We start from the raw sequence: 24,877 nt of genomic DNA, 5'->3' as shown, positions 1-24,877 counted from the left end.
GGTCGGAGTACGAATGACTAACTCAATTTGTAGATTACTGATAGATTCCGGAGCAGATATTTCAATTTTTAAAGCAAATAGTATACCAAAACCTAACTAAATAGTGAATAGAAATGTAAGAACAAAACTAACTGGAATAACAGATGGGGAAATAGAAACTACCGCAATAACCGAAACAGAACTACTGTTCGGATATAATGTAACCACTAGACATCATTTTCATTTAGTTGGATCAAATTATTAAATTTTAGTATAAATAATATAAATGTATCTATACCTATAGAAGATAAAGTTAATGAAAACTGTATTATTCCACAACGAAGCGAAGTGATTGGAAAATTAAGCAATCAAACTATAACAGAAGACATGGTAATCTGTGCACGGGAAAATTGAACCAGGAGTTTTCTGTGGAAATGCTATCACAAAACCCTTATACAAAAAACATGAATACAAATCACCTGTAAATATATCCAACTTAGAATTTACACCTGAAATGGAATCCTTAGCGAATTACAATACAATGAAATTTAACAATAACCCCCTGAACGACACAAGAGACCATAAACTATTGAACGAATTAGTACGCACAAAAGTAATTAAAGAATCTAATATTGAAATATACAGATATATTCTCTACTCCAGAAGAACCCTTGACGACCAATAACTTCTATAACCAAAATATCAACCTAAACGATAACGTTCCAGTCTACATTTCTAATTACAAAACGATTTATGCACAATACAACGAAATAGAAACACAAGTCAATAAAATGCTGAACGACAAAATTATAGAACCTTCTATATCACCCTACAATAGCCCCATTCTCCTAGTACCAAAAAAATCAAACGACGGAAAAAGAAAATGGAGACTTGTGGTAGATTTTAGACAACTGAACAAAAAAATACTAGCAGACAAATTTCCTCTGCCAAGAATTGATACAATTTTGGATCAACTTGGTAGAGTAAAATACTTTTCGACACTAGATTTAATGTCAGGATTTCACCAAATACCTATAGAAAATAACTCAAGAAAATTTACAGCCAATTCACACGTTTACCTTTCGCTCTAAATATTAGACCAAACAGTTTCCAAAGAATGATGACGATTGCCATGGCTGGACTTACACCAGAACACGCATTCGTTTACATTTATTTATTTATTTATTTATTTGGAGCAGGGAAAAGCCCGGTGGAGATGAAATTTATCAATCTCTCTCTCCAACAGGCATAAAACCTCCTCATCATTTGTATCAACAGATTACAATGATCCAACAGATACATTTAGGCCTAACACTACAATTAAAACTAACAGTTAAAACTAAATTTATAACACTATAACTAGTTGATGACACCAAGTATAGCAGTATTAGTACTCTTACTTAGAAGGTGAGAGAGAGGAGAAAAGTGGTTGGGTAAATTGAAAACAAGGGTTGGTGGAGGGGGTGCTAAACGAGCTAAAACGAACGACGGGGTTGAAATCAGCATGTAGATCTAATTAGTTACCAAAACGATGGTGGAAGAAAAAAACGACGAGGTTAGAATCGACATATAGATCTAATTAGTGATCAAAATGGATGGTGGAAGACAGAAAAAAGAGGAAATAACGACCAGATTAATTTAGGCGAGCGAATCTAGTTAGTTTCAAATGAAGATGATGGAGAGACGGAATGGGGGTTGAATGAAAATAAAATATTGACGGTTCCAGACAAATCCTAATATGACAGGTGGCAATCATCTTATCTTATCTTGTGCTATCACTATCCTAATCAAAAACTTCAACGCTAACGTTAGTCATGTATGTTTAAACGGTATTCGAATAGTGAAACTAATAAAGTTAGCTGGAAAAGAACCCAATAAATAGGTTTTTGACAGTATTTCGAGGTAAATGAAGATCGAACTCGTTAGAACAACTGTTGAATAAGCGACACATACTGGAGACTGGTTCATTGAAACCGTAGTTAGTTCTAGCGCGAGGAACTCGGAGAAAAGGATTGAATCGCAAATTACGACGATGGATGTCAAAATTTAGCAGTTGTAGGAGATCAGCGCAGTCAATCCGGGATTGGATTAAGTCCGCAACGAAAACAGCTTTGATGGTATCCCGGCGAACAGATAGCAAATCGAGATTTATGAGTCTACATCGATTTTCGTAGCTTGGAAGATTTGATGCATCTCTCCATGGCAGACGGCGCAAAGCGAAACGAACAAATTTCCGCTGAACAGCTTCAATTCGCAGCTTATCAGTTTGATAATACGGTGCCCAAACAACGACAGCGTACTCAAGGGTCGAGCGAACTAATGCGCTATATAACGATTTCAAACAATATATGTTGTCAAAATTTTTTGCAATGCGAAAAATGAGTCCCAACATCTTAGATGCTTTAGAGATTGTATATTCTACATGATCTTTGAAATTAAGTTTAGAATCCAGTAGCACTCCTAAATCCTTGATTGTTGACTCCCGTTTTAGGATGGTTTGCGAAATAGTATAATCATACGTGATCGTTGTTCTTTTACGAGAGAAAGAAATGATGGAACATTTTGATGCATTTAGCACCATCCTGTTAACGTTGCACCAATTCAGAAATACATTTAATTGAGACTGCAAGAAACCGGTGTCATCAGGATTCTTGATGAGATGAAATAGCTTAAAATCATCGGCGAAAGATAGCTTCATGCACTTCAACGAAAAATTCAAATCGTTGAGATATATAAGAAATATGAACGGCCCCAGATGGCTTCCTTGGGGGACTCCGGAGCTTGCGATGAATGATGAAGTGACATAGTCACCTATTTTCACTGACATACTGCGACCCGTCAGGTATGATTCAAGCCAATTAAGGAATGATCCGCTGAATCCTAGCCTATCGAGCTCGGCAACTGCTATCTGGTGATTAATCTTGTCGAAAGCTGCGGAGAAATCCGTATAAATAGCGTCTACTTGATGTTGTGCTTGCAATGAACGAATGATATAAGACGTATATGAAACGAGATTTGTGGACGTAGATCGTTTTGGCATAAACCCATGTTGAGTATCACTTATATAATTGGAGCAGTTGTGAACTATAAAATCTAGTACTATTATTTCGAATAGTTTTGATACGGCACATAAAGCGGCAATTCCTCGATAGTTTGAAATGTGGGATTTGTCGCCTTTCTTGTAAACAGGAAAAATATAAGAAATCTTCCATGACTCTGGAAAAACTCCGCGTTGAAGAGAGATATTAAATAGCATCGTCAGTGGTACAAGAAGGCTACTAGAGCATTTTTTTAATACTAGTGACGGTATACCATCAGGACCTGCACTTGAAGATGGTTTCAGCTTTAAACACGCATTGTTAACGGCAGCAGTCGTAATCCTAGGGTGAGGACCAATCGATGAATGGAGTGGAACGTTACTGGCAGCCCTTAAAATTTGTTGTGTAGCTAAGGTTTCATCGGAAAAAACACTACTAAATTGAATACGGAATAAATTGCTAATACCAGCAGAGGTCGATGCATTCAATTCACCAAAGGACATGTGAGTTGGTAATCCAGATTCCTTTCTCTGGTCGTTGACATGATTCCAGAAACGTTTAGGATTAGTTTTAAGATTGTTCTGGATGCTGCGTTGATAATCATAATAGAGCGCCTTATTTAGCCGTTTATATCGATTATTCACGAATACGTAATGTGATCTTAATTGAAGTGACGGATGCTTAGTAAGTTTTTTCAAGGTTGATCTTTTTACACGTTTAAATCGTTTTAGAAGCGGATTTGACCAAGAAGGATGAGCTGGCTGACGACAAGTTTTCTTTGGAACAAACTGGTCGATTGAGTACAAAACAATGTTTGTCCAAACCGAAGCAGCGGTGTTGCAATCGTTGTCAGATAGTAGCAAGCTCCAATCTAATGATGATAAAAATCTGTCCATTGCCTCGAAGTTTCCATTTTTATAATCGTAGAATATTGAATCCGAATTACGCTTAAAAATTAGCGGTGAAGATTTCGTTATAGAGATATGGAGAGGCGGATGACGACGGCAAATTTTAACGAGTGGTTCAGGTGCTACAACGACTAGGCAAAAATTTGATAACTCCTGACTGGTGAAGCAGAGATCGAGAAGGCGATTGTTGCTATTGTACTGCTCATTCAGTTGCACTAGTCCAGCAATGTTATATTCATCCAGTAGCCTGTGACAAAAATCATTGTTCAAAGACTCAGCGTGGGGAAACAGATGATTAGCGGCAGAGCGAACCCATTTAATACTGGATAGATTAAAGTCTCCCAGTATAACAATTATATCATTCAGTGTCATTTGGTTTGAAATTGAAGAGAGAGAATTCAAATGCTGTTCAATTAATCTCATGTCGCCAACGCGATCAGGTGGTATATAAATCACGCAGATATAAAGTGTGTAGTTTTTCAGCGAAAGGGCTATCCATAACTGTTCAACATTAGCACAGTCTGGAACAGGTAGCAAGCGAGAATGGAAGTTTGAGCGGCAGGCTATCATAACGCCACCACCGCTTTTTTTAATGCTATTCTGTTCGTTTCGATCTTGCCTGTAAACCGAATAAGCACCTCCAAATATTTGTTTCGATAGAGTATTATCATTCAGCCAAGTTTCGGTGAATATGTATAAATCGTATACACTATCTGCACAAGAGAGACGATATAATAGTGATAGGATGTGTAATATGAGCATGTAACACTAAATCTCCTCGCACATTTCAGACCATGTAAAATTCCACACCCCAGACCACATGCACTTGACAAATTTCCATAAACACGTACTCGACAAATTTCCACTCGACACCATGTCATGAAAACCCAGAAACCCACTTGAAATATAAACTTCACCTACATGAAGCAATTAAAGTGTCAGCACTTACTTCGACCCAACGAAAACACCGCGACCATACGACAACATTAAATAAGGAAGCAAACGTTGTCACCCAAAACAAAACAGCTATGTCATTTCCCTTTTCTGCACGTCCCACACCTCTCTCAATCAAGTGCCATACGACATGACCTAGAATAACAGTATCCCAGGAAAACACACTGACTCGAAACAACACTCACGAGAGTTTAATCTGACTACTCTCACTCTCTCCTCTCTGTATCACACTCACACACTTGTCTAGAAACATTACTCACTCTCTCCTACTCAAATCATACAATGGCCGAGACATGTCTTTGGTTAAATCAGATTTACGCTGCGCGTTCTAACTCCTCCTCCCGGAGTTTTAGTAATCCATACTGTAAAACTCACTTAGCCAAGTTAGGAGAGGATAGGATATAAATAAGTGATTGTTTTAAATAAAATACAGATAGTCATAGTTATTCATTCAGACATTCTAAATGACAAGTGTTTCTTTGTTGAAAGAAGAGATATCCACGGTGAACAAAAATACCAAATGGCGACCGAGTGTTTTTCCGATTAGTGATTCCGTGGTGTACAGGTTATAAGATTTCTTCCCGGATACTCGGGACCTGAACTTGTGAAACTATTCGGTTTCAGTTAAAGTGCTATTGACTGTTTTATACGTGTATGTGATAAGGCGAAAACAATCAAAGGAATAAAACAATCAGGATTCGAAATTCGGAACAGTGCAAAAGTGCCTATTTTCTCCAAGGAAGTTACTACTGTTAGTAACAGTTCGAATTTCGGTAATTGGTGCCCTTTTCATAGCAGTGAATAACCGGGAAACATCGTGCAATGTTAGTTATGAACTTCCCGAGAAATTTTGTGGTGCTGGGTGCAGTTAATTGAATACGGATATTAATTATGAGCTTCCCGAGAAAATTTTGTGATGCTGGGTGCAGTTAGTTGAATACTGATATTAGTTATGAACTTCCCGAAAACGTTGTGTTGCTGGTTGCAGTTAATCGAATACCGATGTTGGTTATGAACTTCCCGAAAACGTTGTGTTGCTGGGTGCAGTTAATCGAATACCGACGTTAATCATGAAATTTCCGAACATTTTTGTATTGCTGGTTGCGGTAAATTTAATACTCAAAGTGAATTTTTTTTGTTGTGTCCAAACAAAAAGAAAGTGTACCACCAACGAAGGCTCCACTGAGAAAGGAAGGAAGGTTCCGACGATTGCGAGAATATCTACAATATAAAGGTATTGTGCTTAAATTAAGAGCTAGGGACACAAGAAGCTAGGCATATATTGATTATAAGACATAATAACATTTGTGAATATAAATTATGGGTTGGTTTTCGTCAAACGAAACCATCAATAACACAATAGCCTCCCCGTCGAGGGAAACGGAAGGCATCGCACTCTGCGCGTTAGTAGGAATAGCAATAGCCTATCTACTACTGAAAGGTCTAATAAAATTGCACAAGCAATATACAGAAAAAATAGCAATCAAGGCCGCACGACAGGTACAATTGACCAACGTTTAAATTTAAATTACGTACACAAACATTTTTTTTGTCGACAATGGAAAATTTTTATAACGACAAATGGCCTTTAACGGTCAAAGAGAAATTAAATGAAATTAAAATTCGTACCGAGGAAAAACGCAAACAGGCGATTCCCGACAAACACACATGTGGTTACGCATGTATATTCATGTCTAGAAAACTACATACCATAGCTTATAAATGTGAAAGGAACGATTTTTTCTTTAATAAAAAAAAATTTTATAAAATATGTATTAAAATTTTTATATAAATGTTTATCCAATTTTAAGCTAAAATGAAATGCAAAATTATAAGGAGCTAGAAAAACTCCACACTTACGTAAAGAAGTCTATCAACACGAAACTATCAGAAAAAATTCTTGAAGAAAAATTGAATCGATGCCAAGAATTAAAAATAGACCTTGAAAATTTATTTATAAAGGAACAAGAAATTATCGACGATAAGACTTTCCACAACTTAGTAAAAAATACGAGACTGTGGACAGACGAAATTTGCGAAATAATAAAATTTAAACTCACATGCATTAGAGCAACTAAAAACGACACGATGACGCAAACAACAACAACACCGTTTGACTTACGTCAGGTGACGGCTCTTATCCAACCTTACGACGGTTCTCCCGAGAACCTAGACACATTTATTGACTCAGCTAGATTGCTGAATGAGTTAGTTCTGCCAGACCACATGGCCATGGCAATAAAATTCCTAAAAACCAGACTGTCCGGAAAAGCCAGACAGACAAGGCATCCCTGAAACAGTCAATACAATCAATAATCTGATACAACTAGTCGAGGAAAGGTGTAAAATCACGACCACTCCCGAAAGAATTATAGCGAAAATAAACACCTTAAAACAGAAAAACTCAATAAACAGTTTCTGCGAGGAAGTTGAAACCCTCTGCACGAAACTCGAAAACACTTATGTCGAGCAAAAAATCCCACTACCAGTTTCAAAATCAAGTGCACTAAGATAGGGGTAAACGCTCTAATAAAAGGGTGTAACAACACCGAATTAAAAATAATTCTCAAAGCTGGTAATTTCAGCAACATAAGAGAAGCAAACCAGAAAGCACAAGAGTTGGGTACAGCCGAAAACACCCACTCTCAAATAACGCACACAAGTTTTGTTCAACAGCACCAACAACGTGTGAATAATTTTAATAGAGGGGCAAGACAATATAATGCACCCAGATATCCAGCGCAATACAATAGGTATGCACAAAAGCAATTATTTCGTAATCATAGAAATAATTATAACCATAATAATTTTAATAATAATTTCAACCATAATAATTTTAATACAAATAATCAAGAATTCCGAGATGAAGGTAATATGCGGAATACAACTAATTACCGTGGAAGACCCTGCAGAGGAGGTCAATACTACGAAAATTTCCGAAGGAACGGAAATAACAGAATATTATTAACTAACGAGGAACAGACAGAAAATGCCTCACAAAACGAAACATTAAATATACAATACCACAATACAAACAACGATATTATAAATGATAATGTAAATATAATACCACGTCAGTACGGACAATTACAAAATAATAACCAATACTCAATGATTCAAAATTTTTAAGAAAGACCTTGTATACCATGAATATACACGCCGCTAATTTTATCAAAGTAGGTATAAGAATGACAAATTCGATATGCACATTTATTATAGATTCAGGTGCAGATATATCGGTTTTTAAAGCAAACAAAATATCTCCACAACAACCAATCAATATAAATAACAGAATTAAACTTACGGGCATTACTGATAGCGAGATAGAAACCATCGCGTCAACAGAAACAGAATTAATATTTAACAACGAAGTTTCTATTAAACACAGATTCCACCTAGTAAGCCCAAATTTTCCTATTTCTACAGACGGCATCTTAGGCAGAGATTTCCTCTCAGCTAATAAATGCCTAATAGATTATGAATGTTGGATATTAAACTTTACAATTAATAATATTCCAATAGCAATACCGATTCAAGATACAATTGATAAAAACTACATTATACCAGGAAGATGCGAAGTTATCAGAAGAATGCAAAATTTAAATATCAGTGAGGACATGGTACTACACTCACAGGAAATTAAACAAGGGTTATTTTGCGCAAGCACAATTATTTCACCTCAAAACAAATTTGTAAAATTTATGAATACAACTGACAAACCCATAGATATCAGTCAATTAGAATTCAAACCAATTTTAGAACCTTTGAGTAAATATACGATTTTCAGTAGAAAAAACAAAGTCCTGACTGAACTCGATTCAAACAATGTACCCATATACGCTAAAAACAGCCTGGAAAAATATTTTGCTTACCAGACGAACCAGTTTCGTCAAACAATTTTCATTCACAAAATATTGAATTGAACGATAGAGTCCCAGTATACATTCCGAATTACAAAACTATTCACTCACAAAGCATGGAAATTGCAACACAAGTAAATAAAATGTTGGAAGATGATATACTCGAATCATCCATATCACCATATAACAATCCAATTTTACTAGTCCCGAAAAAATCAGAAAACAATAATGCAAAATGGAGATTGGTAGTTGATTTCCGGCAACTTAACCAAAAAATATTAGCCGATAAATTCCCACTACCAAGAATTGATGCTATCTTAGATCAGCTTGGTAGAGCAAAATATTTTACAACCCTGGATTTAATGTCAGGATTCCATCAAATACACTTAGAAGTAAACTCTAGGAAATTTACAGCATTTTCGACCCAATCCTGTCACTTTCAATTTAAAAGATTACCGTTTGGTTTAAATATCAGTCCAAACAGTTTTCAACGAATGATGACAATCGCAATGTCAGGATTAACAGCTGAGCATGCTTTTGTATATATAGATGATATTATAGTAGTTGGATGCTCAATTCAACACCACATTCAGAATTTAGAAAATGTTTCTGAACGCATTAGGAAGTACAACCTTAAATTAAACCTCAATAAGTGTAAATTTTTTAATACAGATGTAACATATTTAGGTCACAAAATTACAGACAAAGGAATACTACCGGATAGTAATAAATACGAAGCAATAAAAAATTACCCCACACCAACAAGTAGCGACGATGTGCGAAGAATCGTCGCCTTTTGCAACTATTACAGAAAATTCGTCCCAAATTTCGCAAATTCTACAATACCCAGATTTTAATGAACAATTTATTTTAACCACAGACGCTTCAGACGTTGGATGTGGTGCAGTTTTATCACAAATAATTAATGGCAATGACTTACCAATAGCATTTGCCAGCAAAAGCTTTACAACCGGAGAAAAAAATAAATCAATAATTTTGAAAGAATTGACAGCAATACATTGGTCAATTAATTATTTTAAGTCCTACCTATACGGACGCAAATTTACTATACGAACGGATCACAGACCGTTAGTATTTCTATTTAATATGAAAAACCCAACCTCCAAATTAACTAGAATGAGGTTAATTTAGAGGAATTTGAATTTAATATAGAATATATCCAAGGTAAAAGTAACGTTGCAGCCGATGCGTTATCACGCATAATAATGTCCTCAGATGAATTAAAGGCAAACCGTATTTTGATGGTTAATACAAGGTCAATGTCAAGAAAACAAGAAGTAATAAAAAAGAAAAAAGGACAAGATAAATTAAATAATACCAAAAATACTAATTATAAGAATAATTCAAGTAACAATCCTTGCATCAACAGTGAGCCTGATCAACTCTCTGTTTATTCAACGGAAACTCCTAGCGAAGTAAGAAACTTATTGAAAATGAGGTGTTTTTACGAAAACAACCACATTATAATTGATACATATCAATCATCAGACAAACACTCGTGTTTGCAATCTCCAAATATGAAGAAGAAATGAGAAAATTAAAAGTTAGCAGAGTAGCAATCTCTTGCAATGATAAAATATTTGAAATGGTACCTATGGAAATGTTTAAAGGTCTCGTCTTAAAAACAATTAAAACATTACAAATTATTATCTACAAACCACCGAAGTTTATTAGTAAACCTCAAGAAATACAAATAATACTAAAGAATCACCATGAATTGGACATTTGTCCCGGATTGGCGGTTCAATGCATAGGACGCTGGTCTTACAAGCCAGTTGTCGTATGTTCGAGCCCCGACCTGGAAGGATTCTTAGTGTCAGTAGGATCCATAGTACTAGCCATGCAATGATTCTGTACACTAAGAATCGGCTGCGAAGTCTGTTGAAACAGAAAGGCCAAATTCCACCAAAGGAATGTAATGCCAAGACTTTGCACCATGAATTACCAACAGGAGGACACATCGGACAAAACAGATTGTACCTCAAATTAAGAGAAATATATACATGGAAATTTATGAAAAGTTCAATTGCTAATTTCATCAAGGCCTGTGAAATTTGCAAAAAGAACAAAATCATTAAGCATACTAAAGAAAAATTACAAATTACAAATACACCTAATAAACCATTTGAAATAGTGGGAATCGATACTGTAGGACCGTTGCCCAAAACAATCCATAATAATAGATACGCTGTAAGCATACAGTGTGAACTAACCAAATACGTTGTATATATACCTATACCTACCAAAAAAGCTAACGTTGTAGCTAAAGCTTTAGTAGAAAAATTCATTTTAACTTACGGTAAATTTCTTGAGTTAAAAACCGACAACGGAACCGAATATAAAAACGAGGTTCTAGAACAAATTTGCAAATTATTAAAAATCAAACATACATTTTCGACGGCTTATCATCCTCAGACAATTGGTTCCTTGGAAAGAAATCACAGATGTCTCAACGAGTTTCTGCGATCTTTTATCAACGATCATCAATCTAACTGGGATGATTGGTTACAAAACTATGCATTTTCGTATAACACAACACCACACTCAGCAAACAAACATTTAATACACCAAAAAGAATTTAGAAAATCAACAACAGATCACCTGTGCAATCCGATAGAAATACAATTGAACGACATAGTGTACCTACAAAACGAAAATAGACGCAAGCTAGATCCATTTTATATTCGTCCATTTCAAGTTACACTACTTCAAGATTCAAATTGCGAAATACAAAGTTTACAATCAAAAGAAAAAACCATTGTTCACAAAAATAGACTCATCAAAGCATAAAATACAAAATTGTAACATTAAACTTTTAGAATTAAGATTCAGACACCGAGCTTAACATCACGTAAAAAAAAGAGAGAGAAAAATCAAAAAATAATTGCCGTGGGCGTAAGTGAAGTTTTACTCAGCTTCTCTGAGAAAAACTGTAAAATTCGGTTATTTTAGCTATAAGAAAACTCTGTAATATACATTGAAATTGTTAGGGAGTTCGAACGCAACGGTAAACTAATCCCATAAAGCACTACAGAATGATTTCCCTTCGTTACATCATTCTTCCAAAAGGGGGATGATGTAATATGAGCATGTAACATTAATCTCCTCACACATTTCAGACCATGTAAAATATTCAAGATCTTTCCCACACCCCAGACCACACGCACTTGACAAATTTCCATAAACACGTACTCGACAAATTTCCACTCGACACCATGTCATGAAAACCCAGAAACCCACTTGAAATATAAACTTCACCTACATGTAGCAATTAAAGTGTCAGCACTTACTTCGACCCAACGAAAACACCGCGACCATACGACAACATTAAATAAGGAAGCAAACGTTGTCACCCAAAACAAAACAGCTATGTCATTTCCCTTTTCTTCACGTCCCACACCTCTCTCAATCAAGTGCCATACGACATGACCTAGAATAACAGTAACCCAGGAAAACACACTGACTCGAACCAACACTCACGAGAGTTTAACCTGACTACTCTCACCCTCTCCTCTCTGTATCATACTCACACACTTGTCTAGAAACATTACTCACTCTCTCCTACTCAAATCATACAATGGCCGAGACATGTCATTGGTTAAATCAGATTTACGCTGCGCGTTCTAACTCCTCCTCCCGGATTTTTGTCGTGAATACGACTTACTTTACTATGGGGTGCCTTTTCAAAATTTACCCTCAGAGAGAGTGATAAGTTTTTGATCGTGAATATCTCTTGTTGTATCTAACGAATCAACATAATTTTTGCTACATACCATCGGAAATATGATCACAATTTTATGATAAAATATTCAGTTGTGTGACATAATCTCAAATAATTCAAAATTAAACTTTTCTGAAATGTTTGGTATAAACGAGTATCAAAGAGGATAATTCGTAAGGCGCGTTTGCTTTTCTCGTATTTTTAAAGCTCATAGCTCAGTGATCTGTGAAAGGATTTATATAATCTAACTACCAATAGAATCGAAATTTTTCAACTTAAGCGTGTATACAAAAAGCATTGAAGTATTTCAATAGTACACTATTGAAAAACCTGTCTCATTTGTCCCATGTCAACACCAGCCAATCAGAACGCGATCTGAACAGTGTTTAATATCGTAGTGAGTTCCAAAATTTGGTCCTTCTGAAATTCAGGAATGAATCCCGTACAGCATCCGAATAGCTTCTTTCAATGAAATGCAAATTCGAAATTAAAAATAATCGAAATTAAAATTCTATATGCTGCTTTTTTTATATCCGTTATAACCGCCCATTAGTGAAAAAGCTACAAACGACATCAGGTAAAAACAAACCACTCAACAAAAATTGGATCAGTTTGGATTCTATCGCCACTGCGAGCCGATGTATTTTGTGTCGTTTGCAAAGCTAGTTTCGCTAGACAAGAGCGATTACCTCACAGCTGCCAGTTGTTTGCATTGGTGAAAAAGCAACGGTGGAGAGCATTACACAAAATCAGCCGTTCTAATGGCTCTAAAAGTTTTCTAAAGAACTATTAGGATTTGTTATTCGCAATTGGAAGGGAAATATCCTCAGTTTAGTGCAAATCTAGAACTGTTTGATTTGAGTTTTGCACTTTTCACAGTAATCTAGATCAAGGGAAGCCTTCTTTGTTTTTGCGAAATATGTGGAAAAATGTGCTTGCATAATTCATACAATTGATCAACTAATTGATATTCGGAAGTGTTAAGGAACATGTCAGTTGTTTTCGTATTCACGACATCCAGTTATGCCTCTGACATTACCTACCCGCCATTTTTAGTAATCCATACTGTAAAACTCACTTAGCGAAGTTAGGAGAGGATAGGATATAAATAAGTGATTGATTTAAATAAAATACAGATAGTCATAGTTATTCATTCAGACATTCTAAATGACAAGTGTTTCTTTGTTGAAAGAAGAGATATCCACGGTGAACAAAAATACCAAAGATGTTCCATCCAACACCATTTACAAAATTTAACAAAAGTTTTTGAAAGAATTAGAAAATACAACCTAAAATTAAACCCAAACAAATGCAAATTTTTTAATACCGAAGTGACATATCTAGGACATAAAATTACAGATAGAGGAATATTACCAGATAGTACAAAATACGACACCATCAGCAACTATCCGATACCGAAAAACAGCGACGACAATAGACGATTTGTAGCTTTCTGCAATTATTACCGTAAATTCGTACCAAATTTCGCAACGATAGCACACTCTCTCAATCAACTCCTTAAGAAAAACAAACAATTCGTTTGGAGTAATGAATGCCAAAACGCGTTTAACACATTAAAACTATACCTAATGTCACCTAAATTAGTTCAATACCCAGACTTCACACTACCCTTTATACTCACAACCGACGCTTCAGACGTAGGTTGCGGAGCTGTACTTTCTCAAATCAGAAACGGAAACGACTTACCTATAGCTTTTGCGAGCAAAAGTTTTACCACGGGCGAAAAGAATAAATCAACAATACCAAAGGAACTGACAGGAATACACTGGGAAATAAATTATTTTAAGTCTTACCTATACGGAAGAAAATTTGCGGTCAAGACAGACCACCGACCTCTAAGCCTTCAACGTATTTATTAACAACAGCAATTTTAACAATAAACCGACAACTGCGAAAGACAAGTTACCAACGAAAAACGATAAAGAGACTGATTACCTCGTTATCTATACGACCGAAACCCCGACTGAAACGAGAACCTAACCCAAGTTAAAGATTACTGTAGAAAATACATACCTAAGCAATATTTAAAAGGGTACCCATGAATATATTCATAACATTATTACGACAAACGAATAAAAAAATGCAAATAATAATGTATCATCCACTCAAGTTCATTAGTGAACCTGGCAAGATACAGAATCTTTTGAAAAATTACCATGAAACCCCTACGGGAGGACATGTAGGACAGCATCGTCTGTACCTCAAAATAAGAGAATATTAAAATTTTAAAGATATGAGAGAAACTATTTCACGATTCATAAAGGCCTGTGAGTTGTGTAAAAGTAATAAAATTTTTAAACACTCTAAAGACAAACAAATATTAATTAGCAAAAAAAATCATTCGAAATAATATCAATACATACAATACGTCTATTACCCAAATCCAACAATAACAACCGCTATGCAATAACCATACAATGCGAACTAACAAAATACATTGCATTAATACCCATCCAAAACAAAGAAGCAAACACAATAGCTAAAAACTTAGTAGAAAAATTCATACTAATATATGGAAAATTTTTGGAATTAAAATTCGACCAAGGACCCGAGTACAAAAATGAAGTACTTGAGAGAGTATGCAAATACTTACAAGTCAAACAAAATTTTGCAACAGCCTATCATCCGCAGACTATTGGGTCATTGGAGAGAAATCACAGATGCCTAAACGAGTATCTGCGATCCTTCGTCAATAAACATCAATCAGACTGGGATGACTGGTCACCATATTACGCATTTACACAATGATTACACTACGTTACATCATTCAACCAAAAGGAGGGCGATGTAGCATGATAATATTGACACGACTAACCCAAACGAAATACTTTCCCACATTCCAGCATTCACACGATCTCTAGCCAATCATTCTCTGATCACAGAACATAAACTAAAACCGAACATGCACTAAAATCCCAAACACAAATCCCTACAACTTTTATCCTTCAAGTACCATGCACCCAAATTAGTAACAGGTCGTAAAAACACTTGACGATCGTTACATTTCCCAAGAGCCAACCATATGGTTCACACTAAGTTCCCATGCTAGCCGGCCGTGTTGCAACATATGCTGCACACAGCAAGCTAAGCAAGCTTTTCACACTATCCGCCTATGCGACATTTCTTTCTTTTGCGTAATGCGCTATAGGTTCAATCGCCTTCTTTTGCATTGATCCATCAATCGATATTCTCTCTCTTTCTCCTCTTTCCCGCTAACAATTTATTTAACGAAAGAATTGTAACTTGCTCCTCCCACCTTTATGTACATCGTAGAACAGGCAGTAGGTTAGTTTAAGTCTGGAGCATTTGAATAAAATCAATTTTAAATGAACAACCAAACATAAAGGTTCTTTCAATATTTTAATAGTGAACAAAAAGGAAACCCTTTCAATATTTTAATAGTGCACAAATAGAAATCGCACAGAACCTTGACGAGTGACAAACGAAGTTCCTTCACTATTTTCATCGAAGTCAGGTTCCTCTGGCTCTAGATTTGAAAAAGCGTTTTTTTTTGTTTCGAGTGGGGGAACACCAAGAATCCTTTTAAGCATTTCTGCATATATGTGCTAGGACCGTGCTTTTAAAGAAAGCTTCATTTTGTCGTTACGCAACTTAAATGCAGCGCATACTGAGAGATCATGATTACTCTCCCCACAATAAACACATTTTTCAATATATTTATCGCTTAATTATCCTTATAGGGCCTTTGACATTTGATACATTTAGACTTATTATTACAATAAGCAGTTCTATGCCTGAACCTTTTACAGTTCGTGCAATTCATAACATGCGGTACGAAAAGTCGAACAGGAAGACGAATTTTATCGATATAGACATGACTAGGCAACGCAGATCCGACAAATGTTACTCGAAACGATTATGAGGGATGACAGGCCCGCACCCAGGATTTGGGTTCGGGAGAGGCCCAGAATGGAAAAAATAAGGTTACTGAAGAATGCTTAAGCAGACAATTTCCGGTGCGCCATTTACCGGCGTTTCTAAAGGACACCGTAAACTTTTACACTGGAACTATCATTATTAGGTATTTAAATAAAATTTCTGGCTACCGAGAGAAGGTTATTGTATTACATTTCTTAACGTTAACTGTAAAGCCATTTCAATCCTATATGTTTAAGACCTCATAAATGTTCATACTTAGAGCAAAAAAATCCACAAGATTTGTGATGGATTTTGAAAAGTGGTCCGAGATAGATTTCTTAATTCGATTCAAGAAAAACAGAAAGCATCTTCTTAATACGTAGGTCATATTAGTTTATGGTTATACAAACTTACTTCAGCTATACAGGTTTCGGTATCATGTTCCGGAAGTAGCGGTCTAAAATTCCAAAACGAAACTCACATCGATTTCTCAGAGATGACTTCAGGTTTGGGAATAGATAACAGTTCTAGGAGGCCGAATCAGGTGTACAAGGTGGTACATCAGCACTGGGTTGCCTTAGACCCTCTGTGCCTTTGCACTCCTTCGTATTCGCACCTTTATACGATGACACCTCTGTGACTCGACACTTCTATGCGTTCGCACCTCAGTGTCTCTACACCTCTGTGTGTTTGAACGGGATGGCCGAATATTGCCTCTGCGATTAGCAACTGCAGTTTAACTACCTGATGCTTAGAGTAGCAGCCGTTAACTCATGAGTCAGTATAATCGAAACACAACCTCTTTGCTTGAATGGTTTTTACTGAATTAAGTATTATATATGATAGTATGATTGATAAGAGAGAGGCATCATTACACCAACAGGTGGATTAAAACAGATTTTTATCAAAGTATGGCCCTAGCGATACCTCTACACGAATCACTTCTATTATTGTTGGTTGGTCGGGTAAGATTTTTATTGATAGGTTCCATGCGAATGCATAGATGTGTCGAGTCACAGAGGTGCCATCACATAAAGGTGCGAAGACGAAGAAGTGCAGAGGTACAGAAGTGCTAAGGCAAACCCAGTGCTGATCTACCAGGTGTACGCTGCGATACGATTTAAAACAGGCAAACGAAATTGTAACCTGTTAATTATTCGTTCTAGAGTATTGTGTTTACATTCCATCGAAGGATGTGGAAATGGACGGTGTTGTCACTATATCAAGCCTAATGGTCGATGATTTACTTAAAATGGAGTTGGTCGTTTCCAAAACTCTATGCTAGAGCGAATTATGATTCTCGAGTGCAAGCAAAATGTGAGAGCTGGATATCTTGTTAATATGATGTCTTTGGTTGTAGGGTAGATGGCAAGTGACATTCGATCATCTAGATTTTTGTCCTTGCTAAGTTGGTTGCAGTTCGAAAATTGTCTCCAATATTGTTGTTCGTGCAAGAGGCTGTTGAAAGCTGATTGTGGAATGTGCCGAGTGGGGTAGTTTTCGGTCCGAACTGTTTCGTAGAACGATGGTAAGCTGCTGATGCCAGGCTAACGACGGCGAGGTCAGGTGTTCGGTGAATGTTGACCGATGATGGTACTTCTCCAAGACTGGATATGTTGGATACTGGTCATGGCTTGGCTCACTTTAACTCTATTTTTCATCCATCTTTTGCGAAGTGCTTTTAACACACTTTTAATTGTGATCAAGAGAATTATTGCGCTATTATAATGTGGTGGTCGAACACTGTCTTGCCAGTTGCTCCGTGTGATCATTTTGATTTTGAATTATTGTTAACAGATGGTTTCCGTGGACGACTTGTTTATTTTCCTTGCTCGATGAAAAGAAACCCAATCTGATAGAGGTGTTATTTTGAACTGGAAAATCGGATGTGTGAAAGTTCGTCCGACTTTACTGATCGGTGATTGGAGTGACTGATTAATTCCGAAGTCGGCAAGTTTTTTTAGTATCAGAGCCTTGGAATGTTGAGTTTGCTTTTATTTTCTGTTAAGTAGACTCTGTTACGTTGGGTGTGTGTGCTGTCTTTACTAGATGTGCTATTGCGACGTTTTCTATCGATGAATTGGTTGCAGTTGCAGTGGACAGGTGCATATTTTGGATTGGCTCTTATTTTTAGGTGCTGCATGTGTTTCTATTCGGCTGGTATCCTCTTCATGGCAAGGTGAGTATAGTATAGTATTAAACTCTTAAAAAATAGAAGCAAATCTGTAAAGCCAACACTTACAGATTTGCCTTCTATTTTTTAGGAGTTTAGAGGTTTTTGAGTAGTCGATCAGTGTCTGTTCCCTTTCGGGGTTATTGCTAAGGATGTCCCGAATAGAGTCGGGGAGGCCGTGTTTTCTTCGGAGTCCTTGGAATTCGGGGCAGAAGATTAGTATGTGCTTCACGGATAGTCTGACGTTGCATATTAGACAGTGTGGTGGTTGGCACTTTGAGATTGTGTGTGCGTGGGTGATTCTTTTTTTTTTTTACAAGGTGAAATGCATTTACGCACGGGATGTGGGACTCTCCACAGGACTACCCAACTGTTGATTGGAACTACCCACTAAAACACCTTGGATCTCCAACCCTACCTCCCCGGCACCACCGCTAGGTATTACTTCGGGGTGGATTAATACTATACTATACTCACCTTGGTGATGGTGATTCTGGTATGACCAGTTCGTAGTCGTGAAAGCACCCGTTGTTCAATTCTGTTGTTTCTGTCGGTCCCTTTTTTTGGTTTGCCTTTGATTTTTTGGGTGTGGCTGGGGGTGGATCTCCAGGTTCTGATAAAGTTGAGTGTGGGTTCGATGTGGAAATTTTTGGTAAGGCTTTCAGGTGGGACTGTTCTGGTGCTACAGTGGTTGCTTGATCTGCCTAGGGCGGCTTGCTGGTCGGCTTCTTCGTTGTCTCGCATACCGGAGTGCCCGGATATCCGAAAGAGGGTAGTGAATTCGTCAAGTTGATCCTCTATTGTTTGGATGAATGGATGTCGGGAGTTGCCTGCTTCAACGGCTGTTAAGACTACCAAGGAATCGGATAGGATTAGGGTTGGGGTGTTAGGAGGTTTGGATTTGATGGCGTAGATTTGCTGAGGCCTCAACCGAAAAGACGGAACATGTTGAGTGTAGGCGGAAGTTGTGGTTGGAGGTTGCGTTGTGTGTTCCGGATCCTACTCGGTCGTTTAGTTTGGATCCGTTGGTATAGATTTGGTAGTGATAGGGGTAGTTATTTTCGTTCAAGGAATTGCATAAGGTACGCGTGCTTTTGGACTCAAGATCAATGTGTAACTTTATTACTAAAAACTGAGTGCAGCGACTGAGTTTAAAGAAGATGAAAAGGGGAGCACATGTTACTGGTGTCTGTGGATCATCCTCTACTATTCAACATAAGGTATGCGCAATTATACGATCTACTACCTCTGATTTTGAAACTGAAATCGAATGTCTAGTAACACCCAAGATCACAGTTGAATTACCTCTTGAGATATTTGAGTCTGAAGCGCTATCAATTCCCGACAATCTTGTGGTAGCTGATCCCACATTCAACATTCCTGATAGAATGGATGTTTTATTGGGTATGGACATTTATGCTAATGTTTTGGAATCCAATCCCGTCCCATTATTGAATGGAAGTCCAGTCATGCAACAAACCGCTTCCGGTTGGGTAATAGGTGGAAATGTCGAAATTAAAAAACGTCTGGTAGCGGCTTTTGTTACGAATGAAAATTTAGACAATTCCTTACGTTTTTGGGAAATCGAAAATTATAGTGCACAGTCGAAGTTCACGATTGAGGAGAATGCAGCAGAACAACATTTTAAGCATACCTTCTATCTATAGGGGAATGGTCGATATGTTGTTGAATTGCCTTTCAAGACTGGCTGTCCAAATCTTGGCGATTCCAAACAAATGGCTTTGAAACGATTACTTTCGTTAGAAAAACGTTTAAGTAAAAACTGGTTACTAGCGAATGACTACTCCGAGTTCATAAATGAATAAGTTGCACTTAGACATATGCATCGAATTTGCTCTCTTCAAAATTATACTGCGTTGCTTGGAAATGATTACTTTCTTCCCCATCACGCCGTTGAACGAGCAGAAAGCAGCACATCAAAATGTCGTGTAGTGTTCGATGGGTCAGCAGCGACAACGAATGAAAGATCTTTGAATGACAACCTTCTGGTAGGACCAGTGCTTCAACCTAAGTTGAGCGATGTATTGATACGATTTCGAGTTTACAAGATCGCTTTTACGGCAGATCTTTACAAAATGTATCGACAAGTGGCATTGGCTAATAAGCATCAATCGTTCCAACAAATCTTATGGAGAGACAATCAAACAATGGAACCGGACGTTTATCGATTATCATATGTGACCTATGGGCTTGCAAGCGCTCCATTCCAAGCAGTTCGTGCAGTTGAACAGTTGTGTCTGGACGAAGAAAAAAAATATCCACTTGCAGCAAAGATCGTGATGAAGGACTCATATATCGACGATATTTTTAATCTGGTGCCAACTCAGTTGAAGATGCGATTCACTTAAAAAACGAGCTCCTTGAACTATTTGAAAGCGGAAAGTTTGATCTCCATAAGTGGTGCTCAAACAGCAGTGAGTTTCTCAGCCAATTACCCCAAGATAAAATCGAACAAAAACTTCTTGCTGATGAAGAAAGTGCGGTTAAGGCTCTAGGCATCATTTGGAAACCAGAAGCTGATGTTTTCATGTTCAATATAAATCTCATAACACCAATTAGGCATGAAGCTACGAAAAGATCGCTGTTATCAGACATATCGAAGTTCTTCGATCAAATTGGTCTTGCTGGACCGATAATATTGGTAGCTAAACTGATGATGCAAAACCTTTGGAGAAAGGATACCAATTGGGACGATGAAATTGACAAAGAAGATATGAATAAATGGGTTCAGTTCAAATCACAACTCGATCAGCTACGCGATATTAAATTAAAACGATATGTTTTTCCATTAAGTAACGCTAAAATTCAGATCCATGGGTTTTGTGACGCTTTTAAGTATGCTTACGGATCTTGTGTCTATGTGAGGTCCGTTGATGAAGGAGGTCATGTTAATGTCTCACTTGTTTGTTCCAAATCTCGTGTCGCTCCTCTTGAACTATACCCAAACTCGAATTGTGTGGTGCTTTACTATTGGCTGAGCTGGTCACTGAGGTAGTACGTTCCCTACAAATCCATCTCGATAAAACTTATCTCTGGTGCGATTCTACGATTGCACTGTCCTGGATAGCCAGAAATCACGATCAGTTGAAGCAGTTTGTATCGAACAGAGTTACAAAAATTCAAGCTCTGACGAATACGATGAGATGGTGTCATGTGGGCACCAACGACAATCCAGCAGACATCGTATCGAGAGGTTTAATGCCTAAGGAGTTCCGAGAATCCAAAATGTGGTGGGACGGTCCCGAATTCCTACAACCCATGTGGCTGCATGAGTACCGAGAACCAGAAAACGTTCCTGAAGTCAAATCTGTCGTCCTTTGGAGTACAGAGCCAGCAAAAGAATCGTTCTTTATTTTTCAAAACTGTAACTTATCGTATAATGATTCGAGTCATGGTGTACGTACAAAGATTTATCAGCATTATGAATAATCGATCTGACGTCCCGAGATCTGAATCTATGAGCAGTGAGGAAGTAAAATCTGCATTGCAACAGTTGGTGAAGGTTGTACAAGGGGAGGCCTACCATGAACTTGTTCGCCAGAAAGGCATTTACACCTGCACAATATTTGATCACCGTGTCACCGTTTTTCGACGAACAAGGAATTCTCCGTGTCGGAGGATGAATACGGAAGAGAAATTGCCAATTTGATATGAAACATCAGTACGTTTTGCCACCCTACCACAAGTTTACTGAAGCTGTCATTCGCGCATATCATTTGGAAAATATGCACTCTGGCAATCAGCTTACTTTAGGCAATCAGCTTACTTTATATTTCGTCATAAACCCACGCTTCTGCAGCAGTATATAGGCGATCTACCAGTTGAAAGAGTAGAGCTAGTGTATCCATTCTACCATACAGGAGTGGACTTCTGTGGGCCCGTATATTTGAAACCAGCCATTCGATCAACGTCCCGAGTGAAGACGTACATATGTGTGTTTGTGTGCCTAGCAACCAAGACAGTTCACTTGGAGTTAGTAGGATCCCTAACTTCAGCAGCCTTCGTCGCAGCGTTACAAAGCTTCGTGTCTCGACGTGGAAAATGTGCCAAGCTATTTTCGGATGATGCAACTAATTTCATCGGTGCTCATCACGATCTAAGAGAACTTTATGACCAATTCCGTCCACAACCGTTTTTGCGGAATCTAACAAACTTTACTGAAACAAGGCCATTCAGTGGAACTTCATCTCCCCTCGAGCACCAGCATTCGGCGGACTGTGGGAGGCTGGAGTGAGATCGCTTAAACACCATCTATGTCGAACAATTGGAGAAGCCAAATTGACCTTTGAGGAAATGACCACAATTTTGACTAGAATTGAGGCTACATTAAACTCTCGATCAATATGTGCCCTCTCTGACTATCCTGCCGGTTTTAATGCTTTAACGCCTGGTCATTTTCCCATCTTTCGGCCATTAAATTCTGTTGCCGAGCCCAACTTGACTGATCGTAATTTACTCTCGTTGTCCCGATGGAATCGAATCACACACTATGTGCATCATTCTCGGAATCGGTGGAACGTTGACTATATTCATCAACTACAGCAGAGTTCTAAATGGCATACTAAGATTCAAGTAGCAGTTGGGCAACTAGTGATTATTCGTGAAGATAACGTACCACCGCAGAGGTGGCCTTTGGGAAGAATCGTAACACTGTTTCCTCGGGACGATAATCTTGTACGAGTTGTTGCAGTAAAAACTTCAAAGGGTGTATACACGCGGTCATTGGCCAGGTTAAGCTTTCTACCCATAAACGATAATAGTCTTCCAGTGCCCGCGATCAACGAGACGAAACAATTAAGTGAAGTCGCCGAGCCAGTTGTCCCGAAGAAAAATTGAGTGTTGAAAGCTACCTTTCAACAAGGGGGAGTATGTACGAAACACAACAAGGTGCCGAGCAGAATCCACGCAATTACATCGCAACAATTTTATTGACGACCCCTCGAGGGAACATCGAATTTGACTACAAATAAAGGTTAGACAAATGGTACTTGAGGTTGTGTGGCTTCTGCGAGTATAAAAGCAGACTGATACTAGATATAGGTCTCTTTTTTCCTGACTATCTTCGCTGAGTAAGATCGACTAGTATTACGGTTGAAAAAAAACTTCTGATGTTCCGAGACTTGTGCCGATTAAAGACAAAGAGTGTACAAATTTAGACGTTGTAAACAATGTTTGCTACTTGGGAAACAATCTTCAGTTACATTATTTTTTAATCTTTGGGCCCGAAATGCAATCCTGGGCCTGCTGTAGGTTACACTAGTTCATGGACTAGCTTACATGGTTTATAGAAATCATACAAAATTGTTTGAAGAATATCATTCCTTTTTTATATGAGCATAAAAGAGATATGAGAAAGGCATCATTACACCACTAGGTGGATAAAACAGGTTTTACTTAAATTCGTGAGATTTTTTGTGCTAAATTCGTAATCCTACTTTTTCTGAATTGTGAAACAAGTATATGATAGATTTTCGAGTGGAATTTACAAATAGAAAATTCAAATAATTTTCGCATTCTGTACATTCGGAAACAATTGTAACAAATACAAATTTTAATTTTCTGTCGATTATAATTGATGTCGTTTAGGATAGCTATAATTTAAGATATATTATTTTGTTCTTTATTGCTTGTAAAACAAAAATCAAGCAAAGTATTATTTTTGAATTGTATTTTTTTTGTCATGGGTTAGTATATAAAATTCTTATATTTTTACGTTCTATTCCTTATTGTATAAAGCCATTGAAATTATTTAAAATTTTTGTATTATCACAAAACTTATTTTATTACATCTCTATGAAATAAATGAAAACAACACGGATGGCAATTTTAAAAATTTGAAATTTCCGATCTTCTACCGATTTTTTTTTTGATTCAACGGAAAACCTAAAACAAAATCAAAATTTTAGTAATTATCAAATGCATTTGGGTTGTGCTTAAAAATTGTTTAAATCTTTTGTGCAATACAAAAACATAATTATTTTTAGAGTTTAGGTATTATCGCAAAACTTATTTTATTACATCTCTATGAAATAAATGAAAAAAACACGGATGGCAATTTTAAAATTTTGAAATTTCCGATCTTCTACCGATGTTTATCGAAAATTTCCTAGCTGCTTTGTGTCAGTGCAGCTCATTTTAAGGGCACAGCTCTATTTTGTTATCTTGATAATGTATATTCTTGTCATACCGGAAGTTAAACAATTTGTCTTGTAATATTTTTTTCAGATTAAAATAAAAACGTAATACAGTCCAAACAAGCGTTTTGTAAAACAAAATAATCCGAATGAACATTTGGTCAATAT

This window comes from Malaya genurostris, chromosome 2 (genome assembly GCF_030247185.1).
Source record: "Malaya genurostris strain Urasoe2022 chromosome 2, Malgen_1.1, whole genome shotgun sequence".
In the NCBI taxonomy this organism is placed as follows: Eukaryota; Metazoa; Arthropoda; class Insecta; order Diptera; family Culicidae; genus Malaya; species Malaya genurostris.
The sequence above is the reverse complement of the archived record's forward strand: the minus strand, read 5'-3'. Positions refer to the sequence as shown.